The sequence below is a fragment of the Ursus arctos genome, unplaced genomic scaffold (genome assembly GCF_023065955.2).
Source record: "Ursus arctos isolate Adak ecotype North America unplaced genomic scaffold, UrsArc2.0 scaffold_1, whole genome shotgun sequence".
NCBI lineage: Eukaryota > Metazoa > Chordata > Mammalia > Carnivora > Ursidae > Ursus > Ursus arctos.
In genome coordinates, this window is record NW_026622763.1 from 93912589 (window position 1) to 93932908 (window position 20320).

At 41.8% G+C, this 20320-nt stretch overlaps 1 long non-coding RNA gene across 1 annotated transcript; it reads right to left on the reverse strand.

Moving 5' to 3' along the window:
- Window positions 1-9214: 9214 nt before the first annotated feature.
- On the reverse strand, window positions 9215-19512 carry LOC123000603 (uncharacterized). The gene is made up of 4 exons (XR_006408689.3): window positions 19411-19512; window positions 19107-19255; window positions 16466-16740; window positions 9215-14815 (listed from the first exon to the last, which is right to left on the reverse strand). It is a non-coding gene; the product is annotated as an uncharacterized LOC123000603 (long non-coding RNA).
- Between the last annotated feature and the right edge of the window lie 808 nt (window positions 19513-20320).

The window sequence follows — 20320 nt, forward strand, 5'->3', positions numbered from 1 at the left end:
TTTGGCAAGGCACCTTGTTAATCAAAACTGCTAGAGGGGCACCAGGCGGGCTCAGTCAGAAGAGCGTGCGACTCTTGATCTTGAGGTCGCGAGTTTGAGCCTCACGTTGGGTGTAGAGAGTACTAAAAAAATAAATAAACAAGCTTATGAGAAATGGCTGGTGGTTTAGATGATCAACTCAAGTCCTTTTTCTTTTTTTTGACTAGCAGTTTCTAAACTCGATGACCGCGATGACCGCGTCATGCAACGCAGAGCACGAACGCTCCCTGAGCGTGTCTTCCAGGTTAGCGGCTCACTTCAGCCCTTCACCAACTCACTGAAAGTTCACACCTCTCCTGTGAGCTTGGTGGCATAGGTAGGTAAACCAAGGCACAGAGACGCTAAGTAAAAGACCCAGTGGCGTGGGAGTTGAGCCCAGGTAACTGACCCAGAGGACTGGGCTCTTCACCACGAAATTATGAGTGCTTCAACATCGTGATTTAGCCTTCCCTTCAGCTCAGAGTTCTTTACCTTTCTGTACCACGGACCCCTCTGGCCATCTAGCCAAGTTATGGGGCCCCTCTCAGAGTAATGTTTGTAAATGCCTTTCAATAAGATAAAATACATGGGAGTACAAAGAAAATAAATGCTTTTGAAAGCAGTTATTCAAATGTTTTTAAAACCAAATTTATGGCACAATAATATATTTGCTTCTTTATTACCCATTAAAGAGCAGTACCAGGTGTCAGGCCGCACAACATGTCTCCTTTATAAGTAGGGAAGGACATGTTCAATGATAAAATATCTGATTTCTTTTGGTGTCAAAGTCCCAGGTATTGCGAACACAGCTGTGGTTTGCAGCCTACCTTCTTAATTGAGGGAAATGCTAAATTTCAGATTTAGAGTGTTGAAAATAAAGATGCTGTTTCTTCCCATCCAGATTTGTGGAGGCTTTGATTCAATTCTGTCCCCCTTGAACAGACCCCGAGGACAGTAGTCTCCCTTTAGAATCTGCTTACTGTGTACAGGTAACGAAACTCTCAGTAACCTGATACTTTGAAATAGATGCAACTTTTCCTCCTTCAATATTGCTTGATAGTTTTAACTCAGCCGTGATTGAAACACAGGAAATGTCACATATTTAACATATTTTGAAGGGCCTGTTTGCTCTATGGGACTTCAGGGGTTTAACTCTGTGTAGATGTCATTAAAATTGTTTAAAGCCGCTGCCACATCACTTGCTGTTCGTTGCTTAGTGAGTACATGGAGATGAAAATTCAAACCAGTCTTCTCTAGAATCTAGAGTTTGACCTGATGGCACATTTCTCGGTCACTACAGAGGCGAAAAGCCAGCTCTCCGCCTGTTGAAATTCTGTTTTTATCCTGTCCAACCACTAGATGGCACTGATTGCCTAATAGTCTTCTACCAGCTCCAGGAGACCCTACCCCCCCCCCACATACACACCCCCACACCCCCCCAAATTGATTTTGAAATGAAAAAGATTATCTGGCAGCTTTATCCACAAACACTGAGCTGACATCTCTTTCTGAAATGAGTTAAAGCTTTCTTCGTTCTATTTGTATTTTATCTTTTAAAGACCATTACATCATTTTGTTCCTTTGATTCTCCAGAGGCTTTTTCAAGTCCATTAGAACTTCAGCAGTTCAAGATGTTTCACACCAATTAGAACTACCTTCTCTAAAACGTTCTGTGCTGTTCCTGCAGAAGCATAAGGCTTGGGAAGCCTTACTTCCTCTCTGGGATGCTGGCAACAGAGGCATTGTTGGAGCAGTGAAGCAATTCTATAAAGCGCCTTCCTGCCATCGGAGCTGCCATACTTGTCCCGCAGTGCTTTACAGAAATCACATTTTGGGGCCAATGCATCAGTTGTGGGTCATAAATAGGGCAAGGGCTGTAGTCAATAAAAGATTGAACCAAAACACTCTTGGGCGAGACGGGATTTGTGAGAAGTATTTTTAAGGGACTAATAAAGTGTAACCGTGGTTTAAAACTGTCTCTTGAAATAAGCACATTCATTATATCAGCAACTGGAGTACTGTATCAGCAAGAAGCACAACCAAGACACATCCCTCGCGGTACGGAAGTCCTACCGTTCTATGCCCTTGGCGGAAAACATAGCATTGCTGTTCATTGTTCATAGCTTTGCACATTGCATGGAAGAGGACATGAAATAAATCAGGGAGTGCCGGCATCTGTATTCATCAGTTCGATCACAAGGAAAGAACGTGTTAGTTATCACTGAGGCGGTGGTTCCCCCATCCTCGCAGCCTCTGATAGGAATCACTGTTGGAGTCATGATTAACAACCCCACATCTGAGTGTGTAGAATCTGATTGTTTATTCCAAATATTTATACCTCCATTGACTATCCGAAGCCAAACTTGTATTTAGTTTCCCCCTCATCTAAAATTTCTTCCCAGGATATATCAACCTTCGAAATGTTGATTACATCTCCAAAAGGGAAGATTGTCGTGAGTACAAAGATACAGCTTCTTCCCTTCCAACAAGGAAAAGAAAAACAAAAAAGGGAAAGAAACTGTTAAAGCCCAGGAGGTGATTCTTGCTGTTTGTTACATTCTACTCTTTTGGGGCAAATAGCTATGGGTCCATGCAAGGAAGGGCAGCCCAAGAAGGAATGGGCTGGCATTTGCCAAAACCTAGAATGCTTGCAGGAATGAAATAAGACTGAATCACAAAAGGACTGTGTCTCATCCCTGGGTTTTCTTATGGTTGAGTTTATCTATTTACTGGAGAAGGGCTACCTATCTCTATACGGAATTTGAAAAGCATTTGGCTGCCATGTCTAATGTACCCAACCCGCATGCTGGGTCCCAGGGTGGGGAAATGAATGCAGCTCACCACTGCTTGCAAGCAGCGACCCCAAGATTCTCCAGTATCACTCTCTGGGCTACAAGGAGAACTTTTCTCCAGGATAGGGAGACAATGATGGGGGTCAATCCTGGGATGTATTTCGTGTTTGGTCACAAAGCGGTTCTTGGAAATGTTTCATGAGCAGTTTCCCTATAATGAGAAGAAAGTAAAGAGCCAACTCACTCCCTGGAAATGAAATGTTAGAGAAAAAAAAATTAGGCTTTTCAGTTCTAATACATTTGTCTTCCTAAAGGTTTCCAATTTGTTTCGTTTTGTTTTCAAAATTATTACCCTTAGGTCTGGAAATGGGAGAACCACTTTCAAAGGTTCATTTAGGTAACTGCTTTTTAAGCATTTGTTTGGACTTAAGGTGGCCACACTCTTTTTCTCAGATTGTCTTACACGTTAGCATGGACTTATTGTCTTTTGCCCAGAGAAAAAGAAGTGGCAAATAGTATCAATAGTCAGGCAAATATAGAACAGAACTCTGAATCTTGCGTTGACTTACTTTGCAACCAAAGGGTTAGGGTGTGGGGAACAGCTATTCTGTGTGTGTGTGCGCATGTGTGTGTCTGTTAGGCCACATAAGAATTAGTTCATATTTCAAGAATTCTCTTTCTTTGGAAAATCATCTGTGTGGGAGGTAGACTCACCTTTTGCACTAGTTTTGAACACGCTCACTCACGAGTCTCTCCTTTCTCTGAGTTTTTTCATCTGACCTGCTTGCATGATTAGACTACGGGACAATGAACATAACTCTCGATTTTCTGCAATCTTGAACATTGTGCTTTATGATGCTGTCATGATCTCACCGCGGTCGGCTTCAGCCCGACGACTGGATCTGCCAGTTACCTTAGCGTGGGCCAAGGGGGGTGAACCTGGACGACATTTCAGGAAAAACAGACTGATTTGTTCAGGTGTGAGCCGTGGTCTCTGAACTGCCAAAGCATTCCAGTTCGACAAGATGTTCCAGGAAAATATAATTTTGGAGCCAGTCGGTTGAGGTCTAGGTAGGAGAGGCTGTGTAATTACTCTCAGGTGGTCAGAGCAGAAGCAGGGAGAACAGGGTCTGAGGCTCACACAACCAAAGACGGCCAGGAGCAGGCGGGCGGGCTCAGAGCCCCCCTGAAGGAGAAGGGACAGACAATAAGGGAAGGAACCGGGCCAGGTGTCCTTGGCAACAGAAGTTACTAGAAAGGGCCAGAACCAAGTCATGGGCAGAGGCTGAAGAAGGCACCTAGGCCCTTAGGTGATGGAGGGCATCACAAGCCTAAATCGATTGGTCTCAGATTCCCTAAGATCTTATCAGAGTCCCTCTCTGCTGTTCTGCTGTCTGCATTCCTCCCTCTCCCCTGCCACTTCTTATTACTTTATCTCCCATTCGAAAAGGTTTCATTATTTAATGATCTGCAGCATTTCGACAAATGAATCCGGTCCACATTTTTGAGCTGTAAGACTAGCTTGTCCTGGAGCCGCTTTCTCCCTCATTCTGCTTCCCATAAACATGAATAAGGCACCAGGTTCTGGGAGAGAGACACCGTAGAGAAATAAACAAGGCAGCAAGTTCTCTTTGTTTAGATACTCGGTTATTCTCTAAACACTTAGTTAAATTCCAAAAACCTCACTGTGCTGCATGCTATTAAAAATCAGCTCCCTCCCAGCTGTGTAACTGTAGTGCTCCCTACTCTGAGAAAGGATCGGGGACTTGGATGCTTGAAGGCTCTAATTCAGTGCTCTGAGTTCAAAGTCAAGAACTCCTGTTCAAAGACAGGAGCATCAGGAGGAAACCCACTTTACGGAGGTGGGGGTTTACAAGTTCACCGTGTCCGCATGACAGCAAAAGGGAGAAACCCTCTGAATGTATAAGCTAAGACAACTTCACACAGAGACAACGAGAAAACAGTTTGGGAGAAAGGCTGATCCTCAGACTGTCAAAGACTTTAAAATCTCTGGTTTGCGGCCAGGATTTCTCGTACAGTTAAATCATAAATAAGGTTTCGGAGGGCTCAGAGTCAGGTCCAAATATTAAACATATCACTAACGACAATCAGTCTGTCTGAGCTGGTGTCTCCATGCACGAACTTGTTTGGCCCTTTGATGCATCTGAAAATCTTTTTAGTTCTAAGAACAGATTAAATTCACAACGGCCTTTCCCAACCTCCACATATTGCCAAATTGGCTCACTGATTTTTTTTTTTTCCTCCACTATCCAGGGCATAGGATAAATAATCATATGTATATTTGAAACACAAAGGGAAAAGTAGTAATGCCTGAAGAATTTGAATAAGGCTTAGGCAGAGCCTGAAGCCTTGTTGTTCTGAGAATGCTGTGAGAAAACGTGGTCCCGTGCCATTCGCTATAAAATAGCAACTGGGCGTAAGTCGTGGTACCAAGCACCATTCTGCTTATTCTCCTCCTCTTTAAATTCATGGCACTTCTCATTTACCTCGTAGGAGCAGTTTGAAGAATAAGAACACACACTGGACCTCTAGAGCGAAAAGGGCTGTATAGTGCAAGATTTCTTATCGCTACTGTTTTCATGCTAAGACTTCATTATTGCTATTTTCATATCGACACTTTTTTTTTAACACAGTGTAGGTTTATACCACATCCTTCATCCAATGCGTAACTCCCAGAAAAGAAGGAATACATATATTTAGTCTGCTTTAAAATAAAGAAAAGGAAAAGAAAGGAAATTCAAATTAGATTATTAAACAAGGTAAATATGTCCACCAATTCAAAAAATAATAAAATTCAGTTTTAACAAGAGTGTATGAAAATGATATTGTCAAGCATTACTGGGGACGCTGTAATTAGCTTCAGTCATTGGAGACAGTTATTTGAAAATATACGTCCAGGGGCGCCTGAGTGGCACAGCGGTTAGGCGTCTGCCTTCGGCTCAGGGCGTGATCCTGGCGTTCTGGGACCGAGCCCCACATCAGGCTCCTCCGCTATGAGCCTGCTTCTTCCTCTCCCACTCCCCCTGCTTGTGTTCCCTCTCTCGCTGGCTGTCTCTATCTCTGTCGAACAAATAAATAAAATCTTCAAAAAAGAAAAGAAAAGAAAAGAAAATATATGTCCAAAGTTCCCAATGAAATAACCTAAAATATAAAAGAAACTTTAAATGCAAGATATTCAACAAAGAAAAATATACGGTAACAGAAAATCTGGAGGTGATTCTAGTATCTTCTAATAGTATGACTGAGCAAATTTTATCACAAACTTACAATCCTGGGGACACCTGGGTGATTCAGTCAGATAGGGATCCGACTCTTGATTTCGGCTCAGGTCATGATCTGATGGTGATGAGATTCAGTCCCGGGCTGGGCTCTGTGCTCGGTGGGGAGTGTGCTTGAGACTCTCTCTTTCCCTCTCCCCCTGTCCGTCACCCCCCCCTTCAAACAAACAAATAAGCCTTAGAATCCTCATTATGCAGTCAACATCGTCCTTATTTTCCAAGAAGCAATGGAGAAGATACTCATAACGTGAATCTCAAAAGCAGAACACAACTTAAAGATGCAAAATGACACTTACAGTCTTATTCTAACCGTGTCAAAAGATTAATATGAATAAAGACAAAACGGAATACACAAAAATGATCATAATTGCTAGGTTAAGAAAATGGGATATTTCGCCTTTTTGAAAAAAGTTTAACTCCCCAAAAAAAGTAGGTGGGGGGGAAGATTTTGAAAATCAGAAATAGGAGAGAAGTCATTGCCTCATCAGAAAAATGCCAAAACCAAAAATAATGCATCTTCGTGGAAGGAAGGCCCAGCTGCAAAAACACACAGCTAACCTCAAGACCGTGAGTTTATTCAGGTAAAGTCACTGACCGATTCCGGCTGAAGCATCAGCCGCTGGTTCTAGTTACTCAACTTGAAAACCACCTCCAGGTTGTAGGGAAATGAGAAAGGGGAAGCTCGGGCTTCTGAAGAGTGACTTGAAAAGTTAAATATGTTTCGTCTGGGGAAAAAAAGATTGAGAGGTGATCTCATTTCAGTGTTTGGATACCTGCAGGAGATACTCCGGGCCCAAGGATGTGACCTGTCCTCTCCACTCAGAAGAAACAGAAAGCTGCAGGAGGAAAGGGTTACATTAGAAAGATTTCCTCTCAAAGATAATTACATGTTTATTCCACTTTTAGTCTGAATGACAGGATTACAGCCCCCTCCCCATCTGTAATCCAGGGAGAATAATGCTTGCCACATAAGTTTTAATGGATATAACATCTGTAGGATGCTTTGAGCTCTTCAGATGAAAGATGCCATGTGAATGCAAAGAATTATTGCCATTATTTTCGTCTTCTGCCTTCCCTATTGGTATGAGTTTCCTTGTGACATTTATGGGACCCCTCCAGCCAGCCAGCTGTTCTGTAACATGTCAGCCTGGGGATATTTTAAGTCCTTCACGTGGTTCTGAGGGTACCCAGAACAAGAGCAGCTGAAACGTTAATTGTTTGTCTTGAAGGAAGTAAAAGTAGTCACAATACCCCTTCAGGGCTTAGGGGTCAAAGTTTTTCCTAACATCCACTGGAAGGCTCACGTCCAGGCATCATAGCGGTGGCATGTTTGGTGGGTCTTGTCTTTCCATCTATTTCCTTTTTGAACGACATCCTCTGACGGCAGAGCCCTAGACAAATACCCTCCTTCCAAGGTCTCTTTCTTAAGACTTCATTCAGATTCAACTGACGTCTGTGAAATCCTACCCTGGGTGCCTGGCACGCTGACGGTTTTCCACACACGCCATCTCGTTTTGTTAAATAACTTTTTTTTCTCCTGTGAAGTAGCAGTACATGCTTACAATAAAAAGTAAAATTGAAAAAAAGCAGGAAAATTGGAAGAAGCAAAAATAAGCAACTAAATAACGTAAAATCCTCGTAGTCCGGTAAACAATCACAGTTGACGTGCTGGGGTAATTCTCAGGGTTTGTTTCCTCCTCGTGGGTGGGTGTGTGCACGTGTCCTTTTACCCACGTGATGCTGTTTTAGGAACATTTTCCCCGCATCGTGAAATCTCTTCACAAACACAACCGGTCAGGGCGGCATCATATTCCATCCTAGGGAGGGTCCGTAAGTTTTTACGCTTATCTCACCTAGTTTTGATAATGTCTCCAGTTCAAATGAACTCGTGGCTTGTTCGTGTAAGACGTTCTTAGGGGATCTTTCACAATGTCTGTGGTCTTCAAAATAACCCAGCGAGAAGAAAAGAGCGACCAGTCTTCTCATTGGTTATGGCAACGGGTAGACCAGGAGGGGTGTGGTCTTTGGTCCAGGGTCACACCTCCAGGAAATTGAAGGGCAGAATGGAGGCCCAACAATGGACTGCTGAATGTAGGCCGTCCCCACAGCATACACCTTGCCTTCGGTGAACATCCCCCAATCCTGAACTCCCAGATTATTCGATTGGTTTCCACATAAGTTGTCCTTCACAAAGTATGCTGGTAGAACAGAAGTCCAAAAATGGCCCTTGAAGAAGAGAAGGTGAATAATTTATAGAGTTCTTGAAAATGATGCTGATTGTCATTTCTTAAACACCTGCATTGGCACAACACATGTACCCTCCTTTATATTTACAAAGTACTTTCATGGGCTCATTATTTCTCTGATATTCGCATTCTCCTTCCCAGTCAGGCGGGCCAGGAAATGTGGTCCCTACTTTCCTTCTCATAGAACAGAGGCCTGGAAAGAGCTGAGGACTTGCGAAGGCCATTTGAGTGATCTTGAAACTCAATTTGCTGGCCGTTCGCCCTACTGTATCCTAGTGCTCATGACTTCCATGTACTTCTCTTTCCAGCACTTTGATTGTTCTAATTGTGTTTGTCCTCTTTCTGGCGATAATCTTCTGGATCTGTTATCTGGAAATATCTTCATTTCTTCTCTTCCCCAAAATACTTCCAGCCTTCCTAGTTACAGTATTGTTGGTCTGAGGAGAAAAAGAATTTTCCTGATTGAAAACTCTGTAGCTCTCCGTGGAAAGGAGCACCAAAGTTACGAACAATGCTGATCTGACTCTGTGTGTCGGACTCTGGGACAAGGCTTGGGATACAGGATCGTATTCACCTCTAAGAGCTCTCAGCGATGGGTTCTGTTCACATTTCATTTTACAGGTAAAACTAATGAAGCTTAAAAAGACAAATCACTGGTTTAAGGAAGCAGGAAGCTGGAGCCTGGGATCATGACCTGAGCCAAAGGCAGACACTTAACCGACTGAGCCACCCAGTGCCCAGCACGCTCACCCTGAAAGTGCCATGTTCCAAACGTGCCTTACTTAGCTTCGCATGAGTATTAATAGAATGAGAGCCCCCCGCCCCCAGGCTGCCAGTTTCTAACAAAAACTAAGGCAGGTGCAGATGTATAACCAAGTGACTTTACTTACAGAACCATGTGCCTCTATCACAAGCACCTACATTTCATTAATGACTTACTCTTTGAAAACCAAAAGTCCAGAGAATAAAGTTGTATCAGCCAGTGAAATTGCACTAGGAAGAAGAGAAATGAGAAGTAGATCCAGCCTGCTGTGTCTTGGCAAACTTGTAATTACAACTCCCACAATGCTCTTCTCCCCACCTCACCCTTGACGCCCAGTTTTTGTTGCCGTAACTATAATATCGACAGATTCATATTTGTATAGTTTTAGACCAGTTCAGAAATCCCTCCTAAAGAAGAGTCTGGGATATGTCTAAAAATGGAGAACTGAAGAATACAAGAATATAAGATGTATTCAACAATTAAAAATATTCGTAATAGCCATATTTTTACTCCACAAATCAAAGTGCTTTAGTTCCTGGGCTCTGATGTAACAACTGGTATGAAACTTTAGTGGGAGCTTCTATTCTAGCTTCTAGGACTATATAAACAAAAACAATTGAAAGAATCCAAAGAAACACAATTGCAGGGGAAAAAAAAGTAATGAGGTCATAAGATAATTGTAACCCAATCTGGATTCCATGTTTGCAAGGAAAACTAACCTCTACACCTTATTTCCTTTTCCTTCCCAGTGCTGAACTACACTGATTTACGTTCTTAATCTCATAAGCCTGGATGATTTGAAACTACCTTCCAACTACTTCTCTGATCCAGAACACTCTCTACTCCAATCAGTCCTGAGCATCAAATATTAACTCATCTTCTGGTTCCTAATCTCTTGTCTGCCAATCTGTCTATCTTTCTAGCTGTCTATAGAATTATTTCCCCCAAATACAAAATGGATCTTGTCACTGCCCCAGGTTCCAAGCCTCCAATGCTTCCTTCATTTTATAAAGTCTGACAGCCAAATGTCACCAATTTAGGTCTCTCGGGCCAATCTGTCTAGACTCTCCTCCCCACAGATTCTTTCTCAAAACCCTCTGACCCCCACAGCTCTCCATCTACAGAAACCCCACTTCCAAGTCAACAAAACTTACAAGGAGAAAGAGGAAGACTGAAGGAAGAGGGCTACCATTCACAGAACATCTCTCATGCACTAGAGTCCCCATCGGCCAGCAAGGGTCAAATTTCATACCATGGGCCTTGAGTAGGATGGTCGAAACCATCCCCGTAAGGGTGTTCCTGGAGGCTGCTGATGAAGAGCAGCTCGGTCCAGTGACTACCAGTGACACTGGGAAGGACTGACAGGGTAGGAGGAAGAAGCAGTGTGACTGGCAGGTCAGATGAGAGCCCACACAGGATCTGGTGGACTGGGAGCAGCAGGGCACAGACTGTGCTCTTCCCCTCCTGGCATGTCCCCTCTTTATCACAGCCAGGACTGAGAATCACTGTGCTCATTCTTCCTGCTCCCCGTTGCTACTTTCAAACCATGACACAAAACCTTCTCTTTGTGGAGGTTTAATCCGTCTTCCTGGTCCATCCTCTACACTTTCCTCCTGGCGGTGCCAGTGAAACTCCCTTCGAGAACTACGAAGGCCAAGTCCAGCTTTCAGTCTTTTGTCTGCAGGTAAGTGTCACAATCATGACTTCAACATCCAAAGGTTGGTCTAGCTGACGTGCTCTATTCGCAGTTGTTTACTCTTCACAATTCTAACAATCTTTTGGCCACTTCCATGGGTGCCCCTAAGATGTTATCATTGTCTGGAACTGCTTCACCCGGCGTGCTTGACTCGAGTATCCAATCCTTAACCACACGCTCTTGACCTCATGGCTCTCGGTAAGTAAGCCAGCTTCTCAGCCCTCTCTTTCTTCGCATTGCTCCACACACTCCTGGAGACATACTTTCCTGTCCAGTTCAGACCCCATGGACCTTCAGCCAATTCGCTCCCCTCTGTAAGCAGGTGTTTATGCCTCCAACCTCAGAGAGAAGAAATATACATATGAGGTCATTGGACAGTACTCCCTCACCTCCTAACCCCTTCCTAAAACTCTGTTGACATAACCAACATTTTCTCTTTCCCACGTCAAAGGGAAATGTGATCTTACTCTCAAACAAGGCTATTTTCTCCACCTGGAAACTCTATTGGTTATCCTTTCTTTCCCCTTTACGTTCAATCTTTCCCTTTCGGCTGACTTCTTACTTACCGACTGTCAGTAGATTCAAGTGTCCCCCATTTTAAAAGTCACTTCCGCTTCCCCTTGGCTATTTTTGTAATCCTCTCTCTTTTTATTCCCAAGTATTTTCCTAGAAGAAGTGGTCCAGATGGTAGCCCAGAATCTCTCAATTCTAATTTATGGGCCTTTTATTCAAATGAGGTGATGATTCAGGAGGTCTAGTTGGGCAGGAGAGTCTGAACTTCTGACAAGTTCACAGGTAAGGCCAGTGGAAAGAATCTCTGGACAATCCACTTCTTTGACTCACATTTAATCTTCAATCCACTGTAACCTGGCTTCCACTTCCTCACCTCCACACCCTGTCAAGATCATTAATCACTTCCAATTTGTCAAATCTAATGAATATGTGTCAAACATTATGACCTTTTGGAGGCATATCCGGTTTACTATTCCCTTTGTGAAACTCCCCCTTTGACTTCCATGACACTGCACTTGGTACTTTTTCTCCTGTCCTGATCACCCATTTTTAGGCCGCACAACTGGCTCCTTTTCTGTCTTAGTCTGCTTAGGTTGCCATACGAAATACCATTGGTTTGGGGGGCTTAAACAACAGAAATTTATTTCTCACAGTTCTGGATGCTGGAAGTCCCAGACCAAGATCCAGTAGGATCAGCTTCTGGTGGGAGCTCTCTTCCTCATTTGCAGATGTCTGGTTTCTTGCTGTGTCCCCACATAGCCTTCCTTTGGTGCGTGCACATAGAGAGGGATCTCTCTCTTCCTCTTTTTATAAGGCCATCAATACTATTGGATTGGGACCCCAACATTGTGACTTCATTTAACCTTAATTATCTCCTAAAAACCCCATTTCCCAAAACAGTCATATTGGAGGTTAGTGCTTCACCACGTGAAATTTGTTTTAGGGACAATTCAGTCTCTGGCATCTTCTCTTGTTCTATTTTCTAAAGTTCACATTGTCCAGAGTTCTGTCCTGTGCCTTCTCTTTTCATTCCTCATGTCATTTCCGAACAGTCTCATTTACACTTCTGGATCCAGCTACCATTTATATGTAAGTGAGAGTTATATCTTTTTGCAATCCCAGTTGTGTGTATTCAAACACCTTCTGGATGCTTCCACCTGAATGACCCGAAGGAATCTCAGATTCAATACAACCTGCTCCTCCTGTTGCTTTTTCATCTCCATAATCCATCAATCATACCAGACAAGCTGGATCACCATCCCAGCAAGACCACTTCTCCTGCCCACTCTCACCTCCTCTGCACTCAAACCATTCAAACTCCTTCATACCACTCTTTTTAGACCAGGACCTTCCAAGCAGGAAAGCAGAATGCATAAGAATAGTCATTACAGTCAGACTGCCTGGGTTTAAATTCCAATTCCATCCCACCACTTATTAATGTGATGACCTAAGGCAGTATTCTCATTGTGCCTTAGCTCCCCCATCTATAAGGTGAGGGTTACAATAATACATCCTACATCATTGTGTTATTATAAAGAGTAAAAGAAATAAGCCATATACAGCTCTTAGCTTGACACAGAATGAAAATTCTATTAATATTAGTTAATATTGTTGTTTGCTCTTCGTTTCCACTCTTCCTGGAGTATCTGTCTCTTCCCTTGTCTCCTTAGCAAATACCTACTCATCTTTAAAAATTCGACTCAAAGGAAATGGTTGTAAACTGATGTATGGTGATTGTTGAACAATTTGATAAATTTACTTAAAATCTTTGAATTGTATACTTGAAATGAGTAAACTATGTGATTATGAAAAATGCCTCAAATAAGTTGTGTTTCAAAAATTAAGCTTAAAAATTCAGCTCCAGCATGAATTATTTTTTTGTTTTTCTCCTGTCCCCAAGGATTAATGGCCACTCCTTCCTCTACAGCACCCACTGCCTACTCCTATTACAGCTCCTATGTTACTCGTGGGCATCTGAGTCTTGTTTGAGCAGCATGTCTTGAGAAACTTCCTCTTACATCTCTCTATCTCCAGCTCCTAGACCAATTAAATGAATTATTGGATGAATAAATGGTAAATTCTCCCTGAACAATTGTCCAATAAGGTGCATGCATTTCATTCCGTTGACGTTAGTCTATTGTCTCTTAAATATATAGCAGTTCCCCAGACATTTTTTTCCATGCTATTTATTTATTGAAGAAACTGGATTATTTCTCCTGTCGAAGCCCCACATTTTGAGTTTGACTGATTATATCCTCTTAGTGTTGCTAATATGTTCTCTTTTCCTTGTTCTTATGATAAACTCATGGTCTAGATTATTTACTGTAAACTTAGGTCTAGATTATATCAAGAACTGTGAAGGGTCTGAGATTTTATTCTTCTTGCAAGCCAACAGGTCAGTCTGCCTCAGTTTCCTGAATGCTGACAGAAGACACAAGACTTCTGGGTCAGAGACAAAAGACAGTTTTACAACAGTTAACAGTAGCCAGAGTATTAGCATTTGTGCTCCCTCTTGAGCCCGGTCCCCGCAGAGTGACCCAAAGAAGAATTTTACAAGCTCTTCGAGTGATTCTAATATGCAGCCAGCCTTAAGGACCACTCATTGAGAGACTTGATTGGATGGAGTAAAATCTAACTGCCTCATCATTGAGTCTTATATCCCCCGTGCTTCATAGTGTGCCTGGCACCAAGTCAGTTCTCAGTAAATAATAATCACTGACATGTATTGAATATCTATCATATATTCTAAGCATCTTTCACACTTTTCCCACTTAATTCTCCCAACAATCCTTTGTGTTAAGTACTAGTGCCATTATTCTCCCCATATATCTGAGGTGATGAGGCACAAAGGGGTGAAGGAACTTGCTCAGAGTCAGGGAAGTGGCAAAGCCAGAATTCAAGCTTGGGCTCCAGTGAAAATGCTCTTATTCACTACACTGTAGGTCCAGGCAGGACTGTAGAATGAATGAATAAATACATTTGCTAGTTTCCTTGAGCAATGATTGCTTTGTTGTACTCAGTCAACTCACAAATAAGAACTACGATGGCTGTTTCTCATCCTTGATGGTTAGACCTGGAAAGACCTTACTGACCATTTCAATTTTTCGCAAATAAGGAAGTTAGAGTAAAACAATGATATGAAACACAATGATGTGCCCAAGTTACACAGCTAATTAGTGGCAGAGCTGGAACGAGAACACAAGTAGCAAAGTGCTACATGCAGATGAGAACTTGGTAAATACTTTGATGTTGATGAAGTGTTGGAAAACAAATATAGCTTTTCTGTTTCCTTTGAAAAAAAATTATTCCAATTTAACTGAAAAACACATGCTGGAGTTGAGAGAAAGGAAGATGGTTTCGGTGCAAATGACTCTTGCCTGGGTATATGCTTCCCTCTTCCCCTCAGATGGGTACGTGAAGGAAAGGTCTTGGGCACCAATCCCAGAAGATGGTCACACCACTGGCCTCCATTAGTCAATCTCTTTGGTCTGGAAAGGGAAGAAGTAAAGCAAACTCAAGGGGAGAAGAAGTTAGGCACTACCACCCGTCCTGTGAGTGCTCACAGTGGGAAGCCAGATGCTTCCTGCTTCCATGTATTCAAATATAAAACATGTGTACTTTATAGTCACAGTCAGTGTTCAAGAGCATCATGGGGCATAGGCCATTTTTGGAGACAATATTTAAAAAATAAAAACCTATTTGCCTTAGTACTTTGGCTGCCTGCCATTTTTTTCTTTTCATCTGCCCCTCCTCCATTTCTTAGAATTACCTGTATTTCCTAGAGGAATATGACTCAAAATGTACTCTTTTTTTCTCATTCAGTCATGGGACAAATATTTTTTTGAACACCTAGTACATCAAGTCCTGTGTTGGATGGAGGTTATCACAAAAATGAACAAAAATATAGTACTTATCTTCATGAGGTTATAGTTAGAAGATATTTAATAAACATACAATTATATAATTATAAATTATACTAAATGCTATGAAAGAAAAAAGGGAAAGAGAAGATAGTTTTTTTAAGATTGATTGATGGATTTTAGAGAGGGAGAGGGAGAGAGAGAAACGCAAGCAGACTCCCTGCTGAATGCAGAGCCCATCATAAGGCTCAATCTCAGGACCCTGAGATCATGACTTGAGACAAAATCAAGAGTTGGGCGCTTAACCGACTAAGCCACCCAGGCACCCCAAGAGAAGATAGTTGCATAGAAGAAATCCAATGTAGATTAAAACCTAGGAAAAATCCCATCTGACATTTAACCAGAGATTAATCACATTGGTGATTTTAGCCAGAGCAAATATAATAGAATGATGAGGACAAAAATATTTAAGAGCCTTCTATATGCAAAGCACTAAACAAGGTTGTCAACAAATGATAGTCAATCATAAAAATTAAGAGATAATCAATAAATAAGAAAGTAAGAGGAAGGTGAAAATGGAATATGAACTTACTCATGACATTGTACTCTTGTGGGTGAAGCAGTTAGACATTGGGTTTGCTCTGAAGTGGTCTTTCAACCTAAACCCACTTTGCCAAGTCTGGTGTTTGGTTTCCAAAGGTAGACTCAAAGGGACAACTCCTCTGAATTATACAGTGGCTCTGAGTCACCTATCCAGACCTTATGATCTTTACAGGGCTATAGTTACTATAGGAAAACCATATTATGTGGCCCAGACTAATCCTGGGGAAACTGGTGGAAACTAATGTGAATGCCAATTCTGTGTAAAATCTAGTAGTACCCGTGTAATTTCATCACATTATTCACCACAGGAAAATAATAACAAACAGTTCCCTGTGAAGTGCTGATTTGCAATACTAGGAAAGCATGTAACCTGAAATATTAAAATGCAATTATTAAATAACTAAGTTCATTCAGCCACAGACATTAATTGATGTCACTACTCCAAAGCACACAACATGATTAAATTGGCCATGGCTGGCTAACGTGGTATTTTCAAATGTCTTCACAAAAGATTTTGTAAAGACAGACCAGGCAGTTATTGTGGTAGACAATTAATGATTAGTCTATCTAGGACCCTCTTCCTTCTTGAAAACAGAACTCGCCTTCTTTGGAGAACTGTTTCCCCCACTTCTTTATTCCCCCATTCTAATAATTGGGCTCAAAGGATTCTGTCACCTTCTTTCATGGTTCCCCTTCTTGGATCCAGTAACTGCCTCTAAGATGGGCCTATGACCCAACCTGAGCCAAGTCTACTTCATCACCCTCTTGGTCTTGGTCACGTGTCCAAGAATTGGGCAGGTAATCCAAAACAAGGTAATCTGATGGTCCTGAGATTTTTCAAATGTTGCTGGGAGAAAAGTCCCTTCCTGTGGATGGCAATGCAGGTAAGATATGATCCCAGGAGCTGTTGGTATCAAAGTCATGGTTCTAGCTTCATGGAGAAAGCTGGTCTACAGAGAGAAATGAAAATGAAACATGGAGTTCTAAAAGCATTCCCATCCCAATTCCAGTCTCCAAATCCCCTGGAGCAACCCTGAACCCTGTATGCCTGAGGCTGTTCCTCAATTCTGTGACCCTTCCACTGAACCAATATATATTCACAAATTCCCCATTTTACTTGAGTTGAATTTCTGCCACCAGAAACCAGTGGGGTCTGAATGAAAACATAACCCATCAATTTGTTAAAATGACTGGGACAACCCCATCCTAGATGTAGTGCTCTTTTCTACTCGTGTAGATACGAGTAACATAGCTCAGCACTCCTGCTCTTATTAGCCACACAACAGAAGTGAGAAATAGATCTCTTCCTCTCTGAACCACTCAGACATCTTTATGAGATTCCTATAAGAGAAAAATGCAGAAAGGGACTTTAGAGCACAACAGAGAATAAGTAAAATTACTTGATGAGATGAATGGTGTCTCATGAAGTCAAAGAAGGGGCTTGATTTGCATCATGAAGGATGAGTAGAAGTTTGCCAGGCTGACAGCAATCAGACAGAGGGAATAGCGTTTACAAAAGCTTAAGGCACTTACAAGCACTTACAAAAGCTTAGAATTTCAAGCATATGTGACTTACTTCGTTTTACAAACTGTTTTTCTTCTTAAGGTAGAGAAGTTAGAAAAAAATTTTAATTGACTCGAAAGACTACCTTATGATAAACATTAGGAATAGCGACAGTTAATTGCAAACTGGGTCTTTTGATTATTAAAAGCTATTATGCATAAAAGCAAGGTAACTAATTTAATCCAGTTCCAACTAGAAAGGATTTGTCTCAAGGCACTGCGTTCTTTACCAACGGTGAGAAAAATGTGAACAAATCCAGCCCCTGGAGTGCTCTAGGAGACCACATAGCAAGTATGCACCAAGGAAGAGGCCACTCCATCTACATGGGGAGCAGTTGAGATTCCATGGAGAAGAGAGAATTTAAGATGGTAGGTGAAATGTTGCTAAAATTTCCTCAAGCAATGATGTATTAGAGCAGAAGCTCTCAGAGCGTAGCCTGAGGACCCATGGGGACTCCTGAGACCATTTCAGTTGATCCAAGAGCTAAAATTATTTCATAAAAATGCTAAGACATTGTGTGACCTTTTCCCTTCTCCTTCTCTTATAAGGGTACATTAAAGTTTTCCACTGTATAATTGAGAACTCTGCAAAATTCAGGGAACTGATATTTTTTAAATGACCATTGCATGGTGTTATAAAATTGTGTGTAGATAAAAAGACCCCTTCAAATTGCAAGAGATGCCATTGAATTTTGAAGTAACAACATATGAAAATTTACCAACATGGTTTCAAATTCCATACAACAATAGCTTTTATGAAACTATGATTTGTCAAGATTTGGTACAGTATCATAGAAAATTATCCACAACTATCCGGCAACTCTTTTAAAATAACTCTCTCTTTCCAACTATATTTATCTGTGAGATGAGATTTTCTCCATATACTTCAACTAAAACAATGTATCCCAGAAAATTGGGAAGTTGAATCTAGCTGTCTTCTATTAAGCCAAATGTTAAGGAGATTTATAAAAATGTAAAACAATGTCCATCCTCTCACTTAATGTTTTTATGTTGGAAAATATGGTTATTTACACAGAATACTGTGTCAGCATGTGTTATGGGTCAAATTATGTCTCCCAGAAAATGTTGAAGTCCTAACGCCTGGTTCCTATGACAGTGACCTTACTTGAAAATGGGATCTTTGCAGATGATCAAGTTGAGATTAAATCATGAGAGTGGGCCCTAATCCAAGATGACTTATGTCCTTATAAAAAGAAATTTGGGCACAGAGACAGACATGCACAGTGGGGAGATGGTGTGAAGACACAGGGATAACATCATCTGCAAGCCAGGGAACACCCGAGGCTCCCAAGACTTAAGAGAGAGACATGGAACAACTTCTTCTTCACAGCTCTCAGAAGAAACCAAATTTGCCTACACCATGATTTCAGACAACTAGTCTACCATACTGTGAGACAATAAATAAAGCTGTTAAGCCAGTCAGCTCCAGGAAACTAATGCAACATGGAATTAGTTTATTATTTTCAATGGATTTATAAAAATGTTCTTTTTTGCAATTTTTATTTCCAATATGATAAATACTGGTAGACATAGAGCGTGTAAGCAAAAGCTCTGTAAGTCGTCAATAATTTTTAAGAGTGAAGAGAGATCCTGAGAGCAAAAAGTAGGAGGACCACAGGATTAGAGACCTCCCAGTAAAGGGACCACATGAACTGGAGCATGGGCTCCCAAATACCAGTCCCCAGTCAGCTACATCGGAAAAAACCGACTCCAGGGCTTTCTCCATACTCACTGAACCAGAATCTCCAGAGTTCTGTCCCAGGAAACGGTCTTCCCAAAACACTCTTCAGAAAATTCTTATGTGTAATTGAAAGCTTACAGGCAGAACTGCTTTAGAGGCAGAAATGCCCAAAATGAGTTGAGAAGTGTTTCAGCCAACTCCTGTGGTTTGCAAGAATAGAGACGCTCAAGTTAGCTCAAGTAACAGGGAAGTTTCTCACAAAGACACACTTGGCACCCCTGGAGGAGTCAGCTCCCTCCCCAAACAGGTGCTGTAATAGATCCCCACCTCAGAAAGCCCTGGGAGATCGTAGTACCTCCAGGGATGCCAGCAATCAGAAGTTTGTGGCTCCTTAAGTTCTGCCTCAGTTCGACCAAGCTTTATGACTCTGCAGGAAGAGTCCTCCCCAGTCGGCTTGCTTCTGTCCCTCCTCCAAATATCTGCTTCTTCATACTTCTGGCTGCACATGGTTTTGGCTTATGATGCCTCAGATTCACCCCAAGGCAATTTTTTAGCTTCCACTTTATTGCCAACTGGCAGATTCCTTTGTCTTTCTTAATTTCAGTCCTTGAGATGGAAAATCTGATTGGTCCAGTTGGTCTCCCGGGGCCAGGTCATGCTCAAATTTACTGGCAAGGTAATGATTTTGCTGCCCTGGAATCAGATGCTCATATCTGGTTTACTAATCTGTGAGCACAGGCTCTAGATAAACAAGGTATTAAACACGAGAGCCCATCATACAGGCCCTGGGGGCAGGGCATTGTTCCTTTAGACCACGCTGGGGCAAAACAGGTATTAACAGTTGTCATCCTCAGAACACTCTTCGTTTATGCTCTTGTAATTCCCAAAACTTTCGATTTAAGTCTTTTATTAAGATAACCAATTTGACTAACTCGCATTCCTTTTTGATATAAGCACGATCATGGCTAACCTGATGAATTGGTTGGTGATAATAACAATGTTGATAAAGATCCTGAAAAAATAGTGTAGGCATTTCCCTCTGACCCTCTAATTCAGCCACTGTTCATGTGCTAACATAATTCTAGTTCTCATTCCCTTCCTTGTCCTTTTTCTTTATTCCTTCCTAGCCAGCCCTCCATCTTCTTCCTCCTCCTTCTTTGTTCTACCTGCCTCATGGTCTTAGATATTTTTTTAAATAAATAAATAAAGCTCAAAGCACTTTCTAATTCCATTAGTTTTACATTAGGGTTTGATTCGGTTCTTGA